Here is a 20,720-nt window from a genome sequence, read left to right on the forward strand (position 1 = left end):
GAGCAGTGTGTAGGTCCATGCTCAGGACCCAAACCTGTGAACCCCAGTCCGCTGAGGTGGAGCAAGCAAACTTAATCACTACCCCACTGGTCTGGCCTCCAGAAATAATTTTTAAGTGTCCTTGTGAACACATGCCAGCCTCTGAGAAAAGTCCAGTGACACACACACATACTTTCTAGTATGAGTCAAGGACAGAAAATTTACTCATGGTGCTAAAGGGCTAAGATGTGGTAGAAGACCTAGAAAGGATAAACATTCTTGCCTACGTAAAGAAGACTTTTAGTTTTGTTTTTTTTTCTTTGCCTTTTCTTCTGTCATGGCTTCCGTCTCTTGGAACTCACTGCCTGCATGACTGGAATGACTGTAACAACATCCACCTTTGGATGAAGTTGTTACCAGTGTGGGCCTCTAGTTTTGGTGAAAGGAGACTTCCATGTCATACACTTCCCAGCCCAGGTCTCTGGAAGTAGACTATTCAAGAGTTAAGGCCAAATAACTGTTGAGAGACTACAAAGTCTCTCAACAACATCCTGCTCTCAGGAATATGTGGTAAACGTATTTTTTCTATTGCTGTGTAACAAATCACTACAAATTAAGTAGTTTAAACCAACAGCAGGCATTCATTATCTCACAGTTTCCATGACTAATGAGTCTGAGTATAGCTTATCTGGATCCTCTTCTCAGGGTGTCACAAAGATGCAATCAAGATTTTGATTGGGCTGCTTTCTCATCTGGAGACTTGACTAATGAAGTAGCCACTTCCAAGCTCATTCAAGTTGTTGGCAAAATCCTTTTTTTGCAGCTGTATGACTGAGGAATCCAGCATTTTCCTAACTGGCTCGAGAGCACACTTTGGTCCTAGATGCCACCTCCAGTTCCTGGCGCCTTCCATCAGTTCCTTGTCATGAAGGCTTCCTTGAGATAATACATATTTCTTCAAGACAGCAAGGAGAACCTCTCTCTTCAGTCAGCTTAGAAGGAATCTTATATAACGTAATGTAATCAAGCAATTGATAGCCGAGGATCTTTGCCATATAACATAACCTAATCATGAAGATGACATGCCACTACTTTTGCCACATTCAGTTGGTTAGAAACAAGTTACAGGTCCCACTCACACTCAAGGGGAGGGATTATACAAAGTGTGAACATGAGGTTACCAAAGTGTCAGTCCATCACAACCTGGTTGGGTTGGAGTCATCAATCTTGCATCCTGACCATCTCTGTCTCTCCATCATTAGTGTGACTGACATTTACCGCACATCATCAGTTTGTGACCAGTGTATGCACAAAACATTATAATTCATGGGAGTGAGATCTCCAAGAGCAAGATAGATTATTTTTGGCAAAATCATACTAGGAGTTTTCAAATTAATTTTTCTCAAAATTGTCAATATTTTCATATTTCAAAATTAGGGCAAGATCATGTGGTTAGAATCAGCTATTGGCAGGGATCTATATTGAAGACATATCTGCACATCTACTGCACTTTTTTTTTCCACTAGCAGGAACACTGTTTGGCAGGTAATTGAACTAAATTTAATGACCAGGGAAGTCTCAATTACAGGATGCATAGTTTACATGTACAAGCATTTGAATTGATGGGTGATGTATTATTTACCAGTCAGGCTAGCTTTAGCTTTTTATTTTCTTACATAGTGACAGCTAAGAAACTGGAATGGCACTGAGCCTTCAATATGCTCATATATATTTAGGATTTAAAATATGAGTTCAATTTAATAAATAAACAGATAAAATGTGAGGAAAATAATATGTATGCTCCTTACATTGAGAAGAAGAAAAAAATTGGAATTATCACAAAGTTAAGCGTCAAGGAAGAAGCTTGAAGACCTGTTTTTGGAACACACTACCTCAAAGAATTAGATTTGTCAAGATGCAAAAGGAAAACCACAGTTAGCAAGTCTAAAAAAAAAAAAGTCTTCAGAATTTGGTATGTGAACAAAAAGTAAAGTTCAGACTTTGAAATAAGAACATCAGAAACTCAGGAAGATATAGGATCAACTTAAAAACAAATTTTGATCTCTGGTCGAGACAAAAATTCTGCGATAGAGAAAAGAGGAGCCAACAAATTCTTTTAACCTACATGTGGTAGAAGAAGAAAGGGACCAAGTTAAGAAAGAGGTAAAATTTTTAAAATACAGATAAACTTTCATAAAGAAGGTAGATATACACTGTGCAGAAATGAAATGTAACAGAAAGTTTCTGCTGCTATATGAAAAGAGAGTGGGCATAAGAGTGTTTATGCTACTTTCAGTATGAGCACGTTTTATCAAGGTCTTGGATATTCATGTTCACAATTGCATATCGAAGCACATACTAGACATGGTGTTCTTCACAGCATTAGGGTGCATATCAGTGGCATATCATTTCAGTAATTTATTGTTGTGAATTCCAGCTAGTAAAAGTTGGGATTAAAAGTGTTAAAATTCTTCTCATAGGTCGAGTTTAAAGGCTTGGAGGAATTTAGAACCAAAAACAGCAGTATTGCAAAATAGTAGCAAATGAATAAAAATTTATATTTCTGCTAAAAATTAAAAAAGAAAATTGGTAAAATAAGCTACAGAAGACTGCTACAGGAAATACAATGCTTTGGACTTTGGAGATAGATTGTTGGAAATATGAGTCATCCTGTGAGAGAGAAAAAGAGACAGTGAGACAGAAAGAGACAGAGAAAGGCAGAGAAACAGAGACAGAGAAAGAGAATCTCTGAGCAGACACTATATTCAATTCAATCTTGAATGTAAAAAGAAATGAAAGATGAATGGGGCATGAAAAGGGAAATTAAGCAGCTTTTGTATTGAGGATAGTACTGAGGAAAATGTTGGGAACTGACCCCATCATCACATATTCCTACATTCTGTCAAAGAAAGGCAATCTATATCAATGGTAAATTTCTCTCCTAGATACGGAAAACTTAATGTCCCATTTTTAGTTATTTGATGAATTACTCCAAATTGGATTTTTAAGTTCAAAAACAACTGAGTTCACAAGAGAAGCTAAACCTATCAATCTTCTTTCCTCTACTCTTCCTTCTCCTACTTTCTCTCCACCTCTTCCTCCTCTTCCTCCTTTGTCTTCTTCATGCATGTCCCATTTTTCCTAAATAACATTCAAAGTATGTGATTGGTAGACACAATATAGGTCTGATGGTAACGTGCTAAGTTCTAATACACATATTTTACTTGGGAAAGGGTAGTTTGCATATGTTGTAAACAATTGAAATCGTTTTGATTGGTTCTTGGATTTTTCCAATATAATATTTTATTACTTGATTAACTGAATAAATTTCAAGAGATATTTCTTGGTATTCAGAATGGACTTTCACACAAATATGTTTATTATTAACGGCATAGGAACATTGCTTTTGTAAACACTTCAGTAGAAGCAAGTCTGGTTGAATGGCTATTCCCAGTCAATGGTGATTTTTCTAGTAGTATGGTAGGAGACTACGAAAAGTAACGTTATACAAGTTATATTATTAACTAGTTAACAAGTTATATTATTAGCATTTACTTATATATTTCAATATGAGTAAGTTTTATACTGAGAGAGTAATATTATGGTCGCTGTGGGAAGAGAACTGCCAGAAGTAGAAAACTGAAATAAAAAAATTAGGCATTAAGCCTAATTGACAATTTAAATATTGTCATGTTTGAGAGGTTTATCCGTGGTCCTAGATATTTAGGGGTTTAGCTGGAGCTGACTTTTATATCCTGGATGAGTGGTTAATGGCCCACAACTGAAAATGGCCAGTCCCACTTCAGGCTAATACTGTATGGATTTTCCCTTACTTGTCTACTCAGTAGTTTTGAGTGTGTTGAGTTCTCTACTTCTCTTTAGGGAATCCTCAAATAAAAACATAGATTTAAAAAAAATTAAAACTGGGGCCGGCCCTGTGGCTTTGTGGTTGAGTGCGCGTGCTTCGCTGCTGGCGGCCTGGGTTTGGATCCCGGGCGCGCACCGATGCACCGCTTCTCCGGCCATGCTGAGGCCGCGTCCCACATGCAGCAACTGGAAGGATGTGCAGCTATGACATACAACTATCTACTGGGGCTTTGGGGGAAAAAATAAATAAATAAAATTATGAAAAAAAAAAAAAGGTTCAGTCCCAGATAATTTGTAGACAAGTTCTACCAAATGTTTAAGAAACAGATGATTCTTATATAAACTATTTCAGGAATAGAAAAAGATAGAAAGCATCCCAACTTGTTATACAGTCAGGGATAAAAAAAAAAAAAAAAAAAATTAAAACTGGACTGAATCTACTAACATTTCCTTTAGTCCCTAGTAGATCTTACCATTCTGCATTTGCGTTCATTTCAGAGGTTGATTACTTCCCAGTTAATTTTTAAACAGAACAGAAAATCCATTATTGTTTCTACAAAATTTTCTTTTGAAAACTCTACTTTGTATGTATAATGAACTATGGAAAAAAATCTGTGTTCCCAGTCTATGCCAACAACAATAAATAAAAATATTACATAGGGATTTTTTCTTCTCTCAATACTTGGGGGGGGGGAAACGTGTACCAATATAATTAATTCAATTGCATGTTGCATATCTAATTCTTTTTTAAAAAAAATTAGGATTTCTCAACCTCTACACTATTGACATTTTGGATTGGATATATCTTTGTTGTGGAGGGCTGCCCTGTGCATCGTTGAATGTTTACCAGCATCTCTGGCCTCTGCCTTCGATGCAAATAACACTTATTCCAGTTATGCCTGAGAGATTGCAAATGTTCCCTGGGGAACAGAGTCACTCTCACCCTCCCGTTGAGAACCACTGTTTTAAATTGACCATGCAAATAAATACCAGTTCTAAACTCATAGCATATTTGAAATAATAATAGAGGTAAGAGTTTCCATAAAGGAAATGGTTATTTGGTTTTGGATTAAAATGATTGGAATTTATGTATCTAAATTACTTCTCTAAATTCTATTGAAATAAAGAATAAAAAAATATAGAAAAATCCATCTCAACTTTGGAAAACAGGGAGTATCATTGTCCATTAGTTAGAATCTTTGATGAGTGTTTTGTTTATTGTTGTTTTTGTTTTTATTTTGTTACAGATTACACCAATTTCTCCCCAATACAAGCAGATTAAACAAATCTTTGCCTTACTTTATGTGATATCCGTCTGAGGTGAAAGTGAAAGTGATACTCCACAGAATTTCACCAACATCCTGTAGCACAGAGGACCAGGAAATGGAAGATGTCATGGGCCAGCGGATGGTCATGAAAAGACAAATATTGACATTATGACGGGTTTCAAGAGACACAAAAAGCCCAACCTGTCAACAACTTGCTCTTAGTTTACACTCGATATAAACAGTCAGCAAAATAAGCAGAGAACTTTATCATGTGGCATCTAAATTTGAGCAGTGCATCAAATAGGGAGATAATTTGCATCATCACACACACACAAAAAGAAAGAAACCTAACTTATACATTGATGAAATAACCTGAGTGTTGACTCAGTTGACTGAGTGTGAGTGTTGCCTCTCACACTAATCTCCTATAGGCAATGTGACCTCTTTCCTTGTAAAATAATTTATTGGAATTAATCATGATAATTAATCATATTAATTGATCCTATTATATTGTATTTATATTAATCAATATGGATTAATCATATGAATTAATTAACCATATTAATCATATGGTGATTAATCATATGAATTAATTAACCATATTAATCATATAGTAATTAATCATATCTTCCCTTACTCTTTATATAGGATTGATATATTTGATTAGAGACTGAAAAAAGTATTACACAGGGTCTATATTAGTTCCTGATATTGCACAAACTTAGATTCCCACTGTAGAAAATTCAAAAAGAGAAAAATCACCAAAGGAAAGATCAAATCATTCAAACTAATCTGAGGGAATGGAGAAAATATTTTTTTATGAAACTGACTTACTATAAGAAAGAGGTACAAGGGCCGGCCCGTGGCTTAGCAGTTAAGTGCGCGCGCTCCGCTACTGGCGGCCCAGGTTCGGATCCCAGGTGCGCACCAACGCACTGCTTCTCCGGCCATGCTGAGGCCGCCTCCCACACACAGCAGCTAGAAGGATGTGCAACTATGACATACAACTATCTACTGGGGCTTTGGGGAGAAAAAGGGAAAAAAAAAGGAGAAGGATTGGCAATAGATATTAGCTCAGCGCTGATCTTCCTCACAAAAGAAAAAAAAAGAAGAGGTACAAAAGGCTGGATAATAATTTTTAAAACTTTCTAATTTGTATCTACTAATGATATTTGAGATAAGACGTCATCTCCAAAATGGGAATAATCTGAGATAGAAAAGATTGTCTTTTCAGCTAAAATGTATGATTTCAATATCAAAAGGCATAATAAAGGAAATAGTGTATGCATGCTAAGGAAATCCACGTCAGTGAACTGAAGCATGTTATAGCATGGTCTGGTCTAGTGTTTATCATTCATCACCATTCTCATATGCCTTCCTTTCAGGATAAATACACCTTATAGGTGAGAAATTGTGTGTTGATAAACTACAATCAATCTTTATCTCTTTGGTTACTTGATTTACTTATTATGCATTGGTACTAAGAGCTTACTTTCGAGATATAGTTTTCCACAAACTCTTTGCATTTTACTGCTTTTATATTGAGCACCTATCATGTACCAGACATTTTGCTAGGAGATGAAGATAGAGTAATGGACATAGCATATAAAGTCTCTGTTCTTGTGAAGCTTACATCTCATTGGGAGTAACAGAAAATAAACAAATAAATATAGAATGTTTGTATCAATGAAGAATTCTGATTAATGCCCCTCCCCACAAAAAGATGTCCATGTGCTAATGCTTGGAACCTGTGAATATGTTACCTTGAATCGTAAAAGGCAGTTTTCTTTTGTGACTAAATTAAGGATTTTGAGATGGTGATATTTTTCTGGATTATAGGTGGGTCTGATGTAATCACCGGGATCCTTATATGAGGGAAGCGAGAAGGTCAGATACACAGAGAGAAGCAGAAGGAAGCACAGAGAAGATGCTGCATCACTGGCTTTGGAGATGGAGGAAGAGGCCATGAGACAAGGAACGCAGTCAGCCTTGATTAGCTGGAGGGAAAAAGTGATAAATGGATACTCCTCCAGAGTCTCCAGAAAGAATGCAGGGCACCTTGCTTTTAGCCCAGAGATACTTATTTTAGATTTCTGGCTTCTAGAACTCTAAGGTAATAAATGTATGTTGTTTTAAGCCACTAAGTTTGTGGTGATTTGTTATAGTGACAAAAGGAAACTAATAGAATCAGATTTAAATGCTGCTAAGAAAAATATAGTAAGGGAACAGAGAGTGATAGGTATTTTTAAATAAAATGGATGGGCAAGTGAGAACTTTCTGATAAGGTATTATTTGTGAGGGAGTGAGGAAATAAAACAAGTAAATAGCTGGCACTGTGTTCCAAGCCAAGGAAGTGCAAAGTCTCCGAGGCAGGAGCCAAAGTACCACCTTCACTGTAGTGCAGCGAACCTCCAGGAATCTAGAAGGAGATACAATAGAGAAGGCGAGAGATCCAGACTGTTAAGGTAATCTATGGGCCATAGTAAACTCATAGCTTTTATTTTATATGTGATAAGAAAATACTGAGGTATTTTAAGAAGAGCAATGACGTATTATAAAAAGATTACCTCAGCTTCTCTGTAAAAAAGAAACTATGGGGTCCAAGAAGCCTGGTGCAGTTGTCTAGACAGGAATTGTAGAAACATGGTTGCTATCCATATAAAAGCACTTTTATTTATGCTTTTGAACATATCCTGATTTAACAAAACTGACTTAAACATGACATTAATAAAGACAATGTTTAATTTAGTAAATATATTAGAGTAAAAAGTTTTAAACTCTAGTCTGCATAATTTTGTAGAGTTGTGTTTGAAAACACATCTCCCATATAAAGCAGAAACTTCATCAACACATTAGCTTTAATAAAGGAGTCAATACATAAATAAAAACAAAAACACCTACCTCATGTGCAGTAACCACATTTGTGTGTAGTGAAATATTTTTTACTTTTAAAAGATAGAATCGAAAAGACACATAAATAGGTATTACTAAAATATTTACTAAAATATTGAAATGTCAAAATCCTCTGAAAAAATGCTTTATTTTCCTTTTGATGTTTAACTTTTAAAATAATATTCAGAGGTCAATCATTCAAGATGAATATATGAGAAAAATATTTTGCCATATCCCACATATACTTCTTTCAAAATCCTTTTAAAATATACAGAGATAGAGAGAGAGAGAGAGAGAGAGAGAGATAGAGACAATCTCTTCGAGAAAGGATAACAGGTTGTAAATGAAGATTATTTGTGCTGTAGGTAGGGGAGGCATAAACCTTTACCCAAGGACCACAGATCATGGGAAGTCTGATGAGATAAATGTAATGTAAACGATCATATTAGGCAAAAATTGAAGCACTAACCTGGTTTGCACCAACAAGAGTGTTGCGCCGGTTAGAGAATAAAGTTTTGTCTAGCTGTGTTTTAGCTCCTAATATAAGCCCAGAACAGAAAATATTCATCGTCGAGGTAAAGCTCCTCCTGCAGAAGATTTTTAGTTGCTTCTCCAGTCCTTATGTCATCCGAGACCTCCAGATTGATACATCACAACTACACTTGAGTATTTCATAGATCTCTAAAACTTGATGTCATCAAAGCAGATATCTTGATTTACCTCACAGACAAAACATGCTCCTTCTCTAGTCTTTAGCATTTCAGTAAATGTCTCCATTTTGTTCCCAGCTAAAAGAGAAAGTACTTTTTTTAAATTGTAGTATAATTTGTCTACTGTAAAATAGATAATAAAAATTATGCTTAATGAATTTCATGTACGTAAATATCCAGGAATCCACCATCCACATCGTGATAGAGAATATAGCCCTTGTGCCCTTTTCTGTCAATATAACCTCCCACCACAGTGATGACCACAATTCTGGCTTGAAATAAGTTCTTTCCATATGTTCTAAAATTTCAAATAAATGAAATTATACCATATGTATTCTTTTGTATCAGGCTTCTTTCATTTAACTTAATGTTTTTGAGACTTATCCATGTTTTCATCTGTATAGTATATTTCTTATTACCATTAAGCATTCCATTCTAAGAATAAACCATAGTTTCTTGTTATACTTTTGTTGACTTTTGGATTGCTTCCGGTTTGAACTATTAATAAAGCTTCCATAAACATTATTTTATGGTTTGGGGGAGACATAAACTCTCATTTCTTCTGGGCATATACCCAGGCTTGAAGTGGGAGGGTCATACCACATGACATTTAGTAGTCATGTCTCCTTAGGTCCTGTTGGCTGAAACAGTTTTTCAGACTTTTCTAATTTTTGATGACCTGGACAGTTTTGTGGATTACTGGTCAAGTATTTTGTAGAATGTCCCTTGATTAAGATTTATCTGATGATTTTATCATGATTAGTCTAGGAAACTTGGATTATGCGTTTTGGTGAGGGAGATTACAGAGGTAAAGTGATATTATCATCATATAACATCAAAGGTATATACTATCAACATGACAAATAATTGTTGATGTTAATCTTGATCCCCTGGCTGAGGGAGTATTCCTCAGGTTTCTCCACTGTAAATTGATCTCCCCCCACTTTTTTTTACTTCTTTTCATATTATAATTATTGAAAGGAATTCACTATTTACTGTCTCTATTTAAAGAACAAGGATTTGTGCTCCCAAACCTGGAGAACAGAGTATTTACACAAATTATTTGGAATTCTTCTACACAGGAGATTTGCCTATTCTCCTCCATTTACTTAATTTTTTAATCTTTATTGATATCAGTAAGGACTCATGTATACTTATTTCATGTTTTGGTTTATAATCCAAAACTACTTAATTTATTTTGTTGCTCAAATTGTTCCAGCTTTGGTCATTGGGAGCTCTTTCAGTTGGCTCTGGTATCCCTTTTAAATATCCCCGTCAGTGTGTGTGTGTGTGTGTGTGTGTGTGTGTGTGTATGTGTGTGTGTGTATTTAGAACTTTATTACTTTCTGGCATTACAAAATGTTCCAGGCTCATAGCATATGTTTCTTACAAAAGTCTTGACAGCAGTGATTTCTGCCAGTAGCCTTGGTTCCTTTTATTGAATAATGGTATTAGAAATCAATATTTGGGTGCTAGGTGTTTTTATCATTCCTAGGGTATTCTTAGTACTATGCTCTATCAGCTAATAAAGCAAAGAAATATATGCATAACTTATGTAAATACAATGACTGGTCATAAACATTTCTACATGTAACCATTTGTATTTATATTAATCCATTAATATAAATAAATTTATATATTAATATTAATAAATTAATCATATATTTATATTAATACATCTATATTTATTAATACATCTGTGTTTATATTAATTAAATATGAGTTCATGTTGATGTCACTGACTCTAATCCATTGCTACATGGATCATTCTAGCCTTTTCCTCTTGCTTGTATGTCACTGCCCACTCTGATAGTGAGAAACATGACCTCCACTATTGACCAACAATTTACTTAATATTTAAATTCCTGTTTACACATATAGTGGTTTCAGAACTGATAACACATACTCCCATGGGGAACAGCTTTATCAACTAGAGTACAATCTTATGTATAGTTTATTTTGCCTATAGTCTTATAGATTCCACTAATTTTAAAAGTTAAATCAGTACCTTTATGCCCCAACCGTTTAAGTGAGTTAGTTTCATAAATTTGTAAAACAGTTATACTGTTTTGTCACATTCTGAATTCCATTCTTGGATACCAAAACTCCTAAATAACTTTCTTTTTTAATAATAGAATCTATTTAATAATAATAGATTAAGATTCACTCTGTGCTGTAAAGTTCTAGGAGTATTAAGTATCGTATTCATCATTACAGGATCAACAGCATAGTTTTACTGCCCTAAAAACTCCCCTATGCTTCACCTATTCAACATTTTTCCCATTGCCAAAGCCCTGGAACCACTTATCTGTTTGCTATCTGTACAGTTTTGTCACTTCTAAACTGTCATATAATTGGAATCATACAATATGTAGCTTTTTCACACTGCCTTCTTTAGCTTATCAGTATGTATTTGGGGTTTATCTGTGTCTTTTGGCAGCTTGATAACTTATTTTTTTTTAATCACTGAATAATATTCTATTGTATAGATGTACCACGCTTTGTTTATCCATTCATCTATTGAAGGACATTTTGGTTGCTTTCAGCTTTTGGTGATAATGAGTAAGACAATATAAACATCCATGGGCAGTTGTGGGCAGACGTAATCTTTAAAAACAGATGAAGCATGATTGCCAATGGTAAGACTGTTTAGCTTTGTACAAAAACTGCTAACTTGTCTTCCATAGTGGCTGTGCCAAATTCAAGTTGGTTGAATTTCCACCAGCAAAGAATGAGAATTCCTTTGCTTTACATCCTGTTCAGCAGTTTGTATTGACAGCTTTTCGGATTTTAACCACTTTTATGGGTGCGCAACACCATCTTACTGTATTAATTTGCAATTCCTTAATGACAAATAATGTTGAGCACCTTTTCATAAGTTTATTTGCCATCTATATCTCTTCTATTCAGATATTTTGCTTATTTTTAATTCGGTGGTTTGTTTTCATATTGTTGAATTTAAGAGTGCTTTGTATAATTTGCATATGTCTTTTTTCAAATATGAGTTATGCAAATATTTTCTCTTGGGTTAGGGTTTTTTTTTCATTGTCTTAACAGTATCTACTACAGAACATGAACTTTAATTACAATAAAGTACAATTATCACTTTATTCTTTCATGGATTGTGCTGTTTGTGCTATATTTAAAAACTCATTGCCCAAATCTGACATTACATAGATTTTCTACAATGTTTTCTTCAAGAAGTTTTATGGCCCAGAATGTGGTCTGTCTTGGTGAATGTTCCATGTGAGCTTGAAAAGAATGATTTTTGCTGTTGTTGGATGGAGTATTCTGTAAATGTAATTAAATCAAATTGATTATTCAGATCCATGTTACATAAATGAGCCATTTCAGTCTATCTTCAAGCTCACTAATTTTTTCCTTGGCCAAGTCAAGGCTAGTGATAAGTCCATCAGTGGAATACTTCATTTCTGTTACAGAGTTTTTTATTTATATCATTTCCTTTTGATTCTTTCCTAGAATGTCCATCTCCCTTCTTACATTATCAATCTTCTCTTGCATATCGTCTTTGTTTTCCGTTAGAATCTTTAACATATTAATCATAGTTGTTTTAAATTCCATGTTTCATAATTCTAATATCTATGTCATATTTGAGTCTGTTTATGATGTTTGCTTATGTCTTTAGACTGTGACTCTTCTTGTCTTCAGTGTGCCTTGTAAATTTTTGTTGAAATACCAATTATATTGGATAATAGGATCTGAAGTAAATAGGTTGTCATGAAGATTTATGGATTGTGCTATTTATGCTGTATTTAAAAACTCATTGCCAAATCTGACGTTACATAGATTTTCTACAATATTTGCTGGTTAGGAGATGGATTTTGTTTAATGTTCCCTGTAGGAATAGGTGCTAAATGTTTCAAAATTTTTTTGTTTTCTTGTTTTTGTCTACCATTTCAACTTTGGGCTTCCCTAAGTACTCCACCTCAGAGAGCGTCTGCTTTTTGCAGCTCTTTCATCTATAATCCACTGCTATTGTACTGGAGACCTTTTGGTCTGGTGGTCAAGTGTGAGGGAGAGAAAGCATTCCATAATATTACGATTAAAGCTTAGTCTTTTTGTGGTCCTGTTTCTGTGGGATGTGACCTTCACAAGTCTTTCTCCAGTGAAATAGCCTTTCCTCACCTCAAGTGAGATAGGAGGTCAAAGGGGCTTGAGTGGAGTAAAACCCTTTCACTCATTCCAGTAAAGTCTTTTCTCTTCAGAGTAGTCCTTTTGTATGAAGAATGTCTGGGAATATTTCATAATGATTGTCTTCCCCTTCTCCTGACAGAGAAATAAGGGGGGCTTTCAACTTGAAAACCTGGACGGCTCCCTGAAGGTAAAACCCACAAATGTGTTGGATTGTCTTATGACTATGACCCCCAGAAGTTTCTCACTGCCACATAAATCATCATTCAGTCTGCAGTAGTTCCTCAAAATTACCATTTAATTTTTACTACTAGCTCTCAGCTGTGTCTCTCTGGATGTGCCTCCTTCTCCAGATTTCTGAACCCTCACTTTTCTGATGGGTTCAAGAAAATTCATTGATTTTCATTTTCTTCAGCTTTTTCTTGTTGTGAGGACAGGAGTGTCAATTTTCAAGACCTTTGCATTTCCGAGTTTAAACCGAAGTCTCTCATGTGGTTTTAATTTTCATTTCCCTGATGTTAATGATATTGAGCACATTTCAAATGCTTAGCCACTAGGCTATGGTTTGGGGTGCGTGTGTGTGTGAAGAAAAAAAATTTTTATCAAAGGAAGGGAGATAATATTTGAAGTACATATTAATAACAAAGGACTTGTATCCAGAATAAAGTCTACAAGTCAGTAAGAAAAAGACAAAAAATCCAATAAAAAAAGCTCTTGATATAATTTATTTCTCTATCATCAAGATTTATTGACCATATTTACAAAAGATTCCCTAAATCTATCCACTTATCTTATTCTGTACTTTTATTGTCATAATTAAAAATACCGTCAACTTTTACTTGAACAGTATAATTGCATTCAAATTAAGCCTTTTTTCTTCCAAGCTCAGGTCTCCAATTTCCATCCTCCAAAGTCAGCCAGAGTAATTTTAAAAATGTAAATATCATTTCATTTCCCAGCTTAGAACTCTTCGGTGGATTCCAACAGCACATAAAATAATATCCGTAGTCCCTACCGTATCTCCAAAGTCCAGCACGTCCTCACTCACCCCTTCAATTTGCTCTACCATCTCCTCATGTATTATGCTTTATCAATTCTGGCTTTTTTTTATTCTTATACATACTGTGACTATGCCTGCCTTACATTATTTCTTCTGCCTGAAATGATTTTTGCATAGTGAGCTCCTTCTTGTCATTCAGGTTTCAGCTTAAATGTCATTTGTTAAAAGAGATCTTTTCTTCTATTTCAATTCAAATGTTTGTAGCTATAAGAAAGAGAAACTCTTATTTAATTGACTTAAATAATAAGACCAATATATAACTTCACCTGATAGCAAGTCCTGAGTTAGGGTTGGCTCCGGGTATAATTTCTGAAATGACTCAATGATGTCATCAGAGACCCCGTTTCTCTGATCTTTCTGTTAAATAATTTTTATGGCATCAGCTCAGTGAGCATTGAAGGGGAGGCAATGGTGGCTGGAAATGCCACCAGTGGCGTCAGCCAACTGCAATTCCTTCTCTTACAGTCATTTTCTTTGATAGCCTCTTGTTCTATTTCTCAGCCTAGCATTTTACTATTTGATAGTTTCTTGTTTGTTCATTTGTTTCGGAGGGGAACTGCATTATGATAAAGAGTGTAGACTGTGGGGCTCCCCTGCTTAAGTTGAACTCTGATTCCACTTCTTCCTAGCTGTTTGACTTAGGCAATTTCTCCAACTTCTCTGTCCTTCAGTTTTTTATATTAAAATAGGATTGATTATAACAGTATCTATCTAAAAACATCATTGTAAAGATTAAATTAGTTAATTTATGTAAAACACTCAGAAGAGTACCTGGCATATATTAAGTGCTATATCAAGGTCTACTCTTTTTCTTAATATAATTTATCACTTTTTTTATCTCCCCCTCCCCACCCACATACACACATACCAGAAAATAAGTTCCAACAGAAGAGGATTTTGTGTGACTTTGTGTAGAAAAGAGTTAACATAGCAGGCCTGAGGCTACTATCCTTAGAAAGTCTGCTTGCAAGATAAACCCCTCTCTGATATTTGGAAACTTGGATTTCAGGAGAGTTCTCACAATTCCCTAACTGATAAGAATGGCTCACTAAACTGTACAAACAATATGGTTGATGCTGAACGTCTCCTTTCCTTCAGGGAGTCTGAAATTTTCATACGTGTTAGTTAGAGATTGCCTTCATGAGCAACACCCAATAAAAACCTTTGTGACTGAATCTCTAATGAGCTTCCCTGGTAGACAACGTTTCACGTGTGTTGTCACACTCATGACTGTAGGAATTAACGTATTCTGTGTGACTCCACTGTGAGAGGACTCTTTACTGCTTGGGCCTGCTTTCCTGTGGACTTCACTCTATGTGCCTCTTCCCTTTGCTGAATTTGCTTTCTTTTCTTTTGCTGTAATAAATCATGGCCATGAGTACAACTATGTAATGAGTATCGTGAGTCCTCCCAGTGAATCATCAACCTGGAGGGGTGGTCTTGGGGACCCTGACGAAGACTTGTTTACCAAAATCTAGAATGGTGCCTTACTCATGGTGGATTCTCAATGAAAGTTGAATAAATGGATGAAATAATAAATTAATAATTATAATTTTATTTAGTCACATATGTTTAGGAAAACAAAGCCTTTAGCACAGAGAGGAGGCTCTTTTCCACGAAGGAAATATGTTCTTTTATGGCTCTTTGCTTTCCACAATCTATCATAATAACAAATGTCAGAATGATATGCCATGAGGAAATTGTAGGAAGGCCCAAACTTGGAATCTACAAACAATTTCACTATGTCCACCAGTTGTTTTGGTCAATGCCTTAAACATCAGCTTAAAATTGGCATGGAATATAAATCCTGGAATGCTATCATAGAAGGCTACTAATAAAGATATAATGGGCATTATGTTTAAATCTGAGCCTTATTTCCACCCAGGTAATCATCTTGAGGTAAGTGAGGTGAGATAAGTAAGCTAGGTAGGAAGGTTTAGATCACTTTGAACACAAGTATGGAGCAAAGGAGAAGAAAAAACCTTATGTATTATTCAAGTGCAAAAGCAGGGATTCCAGGAAGACACATTGGAGCAGTGTCGTTTCTCCATGCCTGAGTCCTGCAGTCTCTCGGTCCCTTTCCATTTTGGAAAAATCAAACAGTGCTAAATTTATACTTTATTCTATTTTATTTTTCGGTCTGGACTTGAACACTTTTAAGAGCAGCCCACAAAATACTGTTTTGTTTTTCCTTTCTATTCTTTTTCCCTAACATAGTGTTTGGCAGATAGTAAGTGCTCATTAAAGAGAGTTTAGAATTATGCCTACCGGCTGGTAGGTAAGATTTATTCACAGAGATTTCCAGGGGAAAGAACTCAAGCAGAGGTAGAAGTATTTCTGGGACCTGAGCATAACATTGTCTTCCTATTTGACTTTGTATTCCAAGTACCTACTATAGTGTCTTGAACAAGCAAGTAAATACTTTCTGAAACAATTTTAGGTTGCCTAGTTTGGATAATGTAGAGGCAGCCATGGCATACTGCAAAAGTTATTAGGCTGAGGTCAGAAGATGTCAATTCAAGTCCTGAATCATTTAGGCAGTATTGACCAGTCATTTATTCTGCGACTTTCTTTATCTGTAAATTGGAACTAATTATAGAGCATTTATAAGGACTAAATGCAATAGTGTAACTTCTTAGGAAAGCAATTTTACAAGAACTTTAGAAAGGCTAGGCATTATTATTATAATCCAAAGAAGTGGTAGAAATGAAAAAGTAATGTTTTATCAGATTATGCAAGGTCTTGAATGTTTAAATTTATTTTTTTATATGGCAGCAATGAGATTTTTAGCAGGAGAGTGGAGTGATTAATTTTTGTGATTAAAATTTAAAAGATTTTGCTTTCCTGTGCCTAAATATAATTAGAGCAAGAAAAGTCTAGAAAAAAGTTACAAGCTTATTGCAGAGATTTAAATGATAAGAAATAAGCACTGATGATGCTTACAAGAGGGAAATATAGAGAAAATGATGAATAGAGAAATTTAAAAATTTGTCTGTATTCCACCCTAATTCTTATTAATTTAGCCTTTCATTTTCAACTAAGTAATATTCTGCTTATTATTTTGTAACCCACCTTATCTAGCATAATTGTTTAATTCTTTAAATATTTTCAAATTTAAAATTGGTGCAATTTTTTCTACTATATTTCAATATTCCTGGTAACAATAACTGTTTGGTTCTATATAATTTGTTTCTTCAAATAATCTACAGTTCCTTGGAAAGGCCCCTTCAAAGAGTCACATTCAACAAAGAATTGTTGAAGGAAATAAGAAATGAATAAACGAATAAGTGAATCACTGATGTTCTAAATATTACCCCAGGGAGATAATAGATGACAACCAAATCCTTATGCTTCAGAGATTAATACTGTGTTATAAAGTCCAGTAGTTTTGGTTTTAGGTAAATTTTAACTCTTTTTAGCAAAAATATATATTGAAAAAATTTTAGAAGTAAAAATGTGCCCAATGATTTTTTTTGAAAGGTATTTTTTGAAGGTTATTTGCATTTTGATCGTGTGTCACTATTAATACGTTGCTGTTTTTTCTGCGTGTTCAACTATTTGAGGAAACAAGGCTGAAAGTCAAATACGGTAACATTTTCTTTCACTTAATTCAAAAGGCCTCTGGAAAGTAATGAGATTTATTCTGTGAATTACCTTATAATTGTTCTTCAACCACACTGTGATATTTGATAATGTCAGAATGATTTTGCTTTAGGGAAAGTGATTTTAGACCCTGAAGAAAATTAATCACCTCTTCCTAAACAAACAGTATTTTATATATTTTATGTGAACTAAGGAAATATTCTTAAGGTTAATTAATCTGTCTTCTGACAATTGCAGAGAGATTTTGGAGAAAAAAAATTGCCTATGGATTCAAGTCAGTTTTGCTTATGCTAATATACTGACACACAAGGAAAATATCAGATTCATGCAATCATACTTGAAGAAAAAGACTTCCATTTATTCTCAAATCTGAGACATAAGGCAGTGTGACTTCAAGTCTATCGTGTGTTCCAATTTCCAATTTGCTTTCTTTAAAGCTTTGTGCCAAGAATTGTGCTAGTCAATTTAACAAATGACTCATTTACTCTGGAAAATAATAGATCCATTTTTTCTTGATGTTTTCACTTGTTAATGATCTTCTTTACATTAGATTAAACCCTCCAAGGCTTTGTAAATAGGTGTACGAAGGTATATGTGTATATATATCTATAGAAGTATAAATAGATTGGGAATCCATAGGAAAAGATTGAGAGGAGATCTCAACACTAACCTGTAACAGTGGTTACCTTTTGGGGAGAGGAATGATATGCAGGGGGAGTAAGGTGAATATATATGAGCTTTTATTTTTTCATATTATTTTTCTCTTCATATTTTTTTCTTTCTCATATTATTACTTTTCATATTTTTCTGAGTAATTTGAGGATTTGCACACATCTTATATTTACTATTCATGTACTTTTTTTTTTAATTTTATTTATTTATTTTTTTCCCCCAAAGCCCCAGTAGATAGTTGTATGTCATAGTTGCACAGCCTTCTAGTTGCTGTATGTGGGACGCGGCCTCAGCATGACCGGAGAAGCTGTGCGTCGGTGATCCGACGTCGGGATCCGAACCCGGGCCACCAGCAGCGGAGCGCGCGCACTTAACCGCCAAGCCATGGGACAGGCCCTCATGTACATTTTTAAAACAATAAAAATAAGAAATCTCCTTCTTCTCCCATCCTTCAAAATAAAAAAACTGTCCATGGCAAAGAAAAGTGATACTGCTAGTAGATAAATAATTACAGAAGAGTTAAATACATATTTCTAGAATTTATAATACAGGCATTACATTCATGAAACATTATAGTGAACTGTATGATTTAAATCACTTAAAAAGCTTATCTATATTTCAACAAATAATTATTGAGTGTATTCGTGTGTCAGGTACCATACTAGGTACACAGGATGCCACAGCGAACAGGACAGACCAGGCGCTGCCTGATGGAGCTTCCTTTACAGAGTAGGAGGATATTAGAGACACAAATGTATAAACGAATCATTGAACAAGATAATTGCAGGCAGAGATGGATTCTATTAAAGAAATAAAACAGAGTGATAAGCGGGATAGTGACAGATAGACAGTTTTAGATCAGAGCATAAGGGGACTAACCCTTTGAAGAAATGGTAACTCATGTGAGACTTGAATGACAAGATGAAACATAAAGAGCTAGAGTCCAAGTGTTCTAGGCTGCGGAAAGAGCCAAGTGCGTGTGTTGTGAGACATAGCTCCATACATAGATATAAGTGAGTGCAAATCAGCTTGACTATTCTGGAAATGGATTGAAGGTCACTAGGCCTGGAGTATAAGGAAGTAGAGGAGAATTTGTAAGAGTAGAGATGGAAGTGAGAAAAGTTTTCATGACTGTTTGGAATCCACAATAAAAAGTTTAGATTTTATTCTGGTCACATGGGAGAAAAAATAAATGGAGGTTTTAAACTAAGACAGTGACTTGAGTGGCTTATGGTAAACAATTAATTTGAGACTTTCTGGAAAAGAGAGTATAGCTGGAAAATTGTGGACAGAGAGGCCAGTCAGGAGGCCATCGTAATTGTCCAGATGAAAGATAACAGTGGTAGCTGAGGACACAAAATTGGATGGATTAGAGATATTAGGTTTAATCAAATAAAATTGTCATTTTTGAACTTCAAAAATAGTTTATCCGTAATTTTATTATAGTTCAGACTGATATTTTGATGATCCAGCAAAAGTAATCATGGAAGGTACATGGTAGGTAAGAGGTGTCAAGGGAAGTAATGAAACCAAGAACTACCTCTGGGTTGTTGGCTTGACAGCTAGGTAGATGGTCCTGAGATCAAAAAAATTTGGGTTCAATGGGTTGGAGTGTGCGAGACCAGGAGCTCTATTTGTACATAACAATTTGGAATAATTATTACTCACTCAACTGAGATGTCAGGTAGGCCCTTAGATAATATTCTGGAGTACAGTGGAGAATTGAAACTGCAGAATTACATCGTTTCAGTGCTTTTCGTCTTGTGCAATTGGGGAAAATTCTTGTTCAATTTCACAACTTTTAGCAGATTATTCTCTCCCTTGCTTCAGTAGTGGAAATTGCTCCCAATTTATTTACATTTTATATTCTCTTTCATTTCTTAAAAAATAAAGCCGGAATGTCACATTCTTAAATTATTTCCCTTAAATTCATGAAATGCCTGAAACAGGTACACTATCAGGTTAATTCACTTCTATTTGCATTTCTTATCAGATGCTTATGTCTACTTGAACTCTCACCCTCAGTCTTCTAGAGGATAGAATTGCCTGTTGTTATATTCAGCCAATTGCAGTAGCATGTTATAATATTTAAGAATTCAATTCTGTTCTTAAATATATCTTATATACTCCTAATTTCTAACAATCCAGAATTGTGCTTAAAATTCTAACCACGGCCTCTTCCACTGCAGAAAAGCAGAGGAAAAAAATTGAATTTGGATAATCTAGAAGATGTATCTTTAGGTTTATTATTACATAACCATTTAATCTGGATTCTCTTTAAGAATTTCCAACAGTTTGTAAATATTTCTTGTGTATTTCTAGTTTCTACAATTCTTCAACTCAGTTCATATATGTGAAATTTGTCTGTTTCTGCATTTACTTTTAAACTCAAGTAATCTAATTCTTCTCTCCCAGTTTTTTATGCCCATCTTATTTACTGAATCAAATCACGCAAAAAAATCACTGACATTTATAATTGTATGACTTATTGAAAAATAGAAGTAACATTTATTTCTT

This window comes from Diceros bicornis, chromosome 12 (genome assembly GCF_020826845.1).
Source record: "Diceros bicornis minor isolate mBicDic1 chromosome 12, mDicBic1.mat.cur, whole genome shotgun sequence".
NCBI classification, from domain to species: domain Eukaryota; kingdom Metazoa; phylum Chordata; class Mammalia; order Perissodactyla; family Rhinocerotidae; genus Diceros; species Diceros bicornis.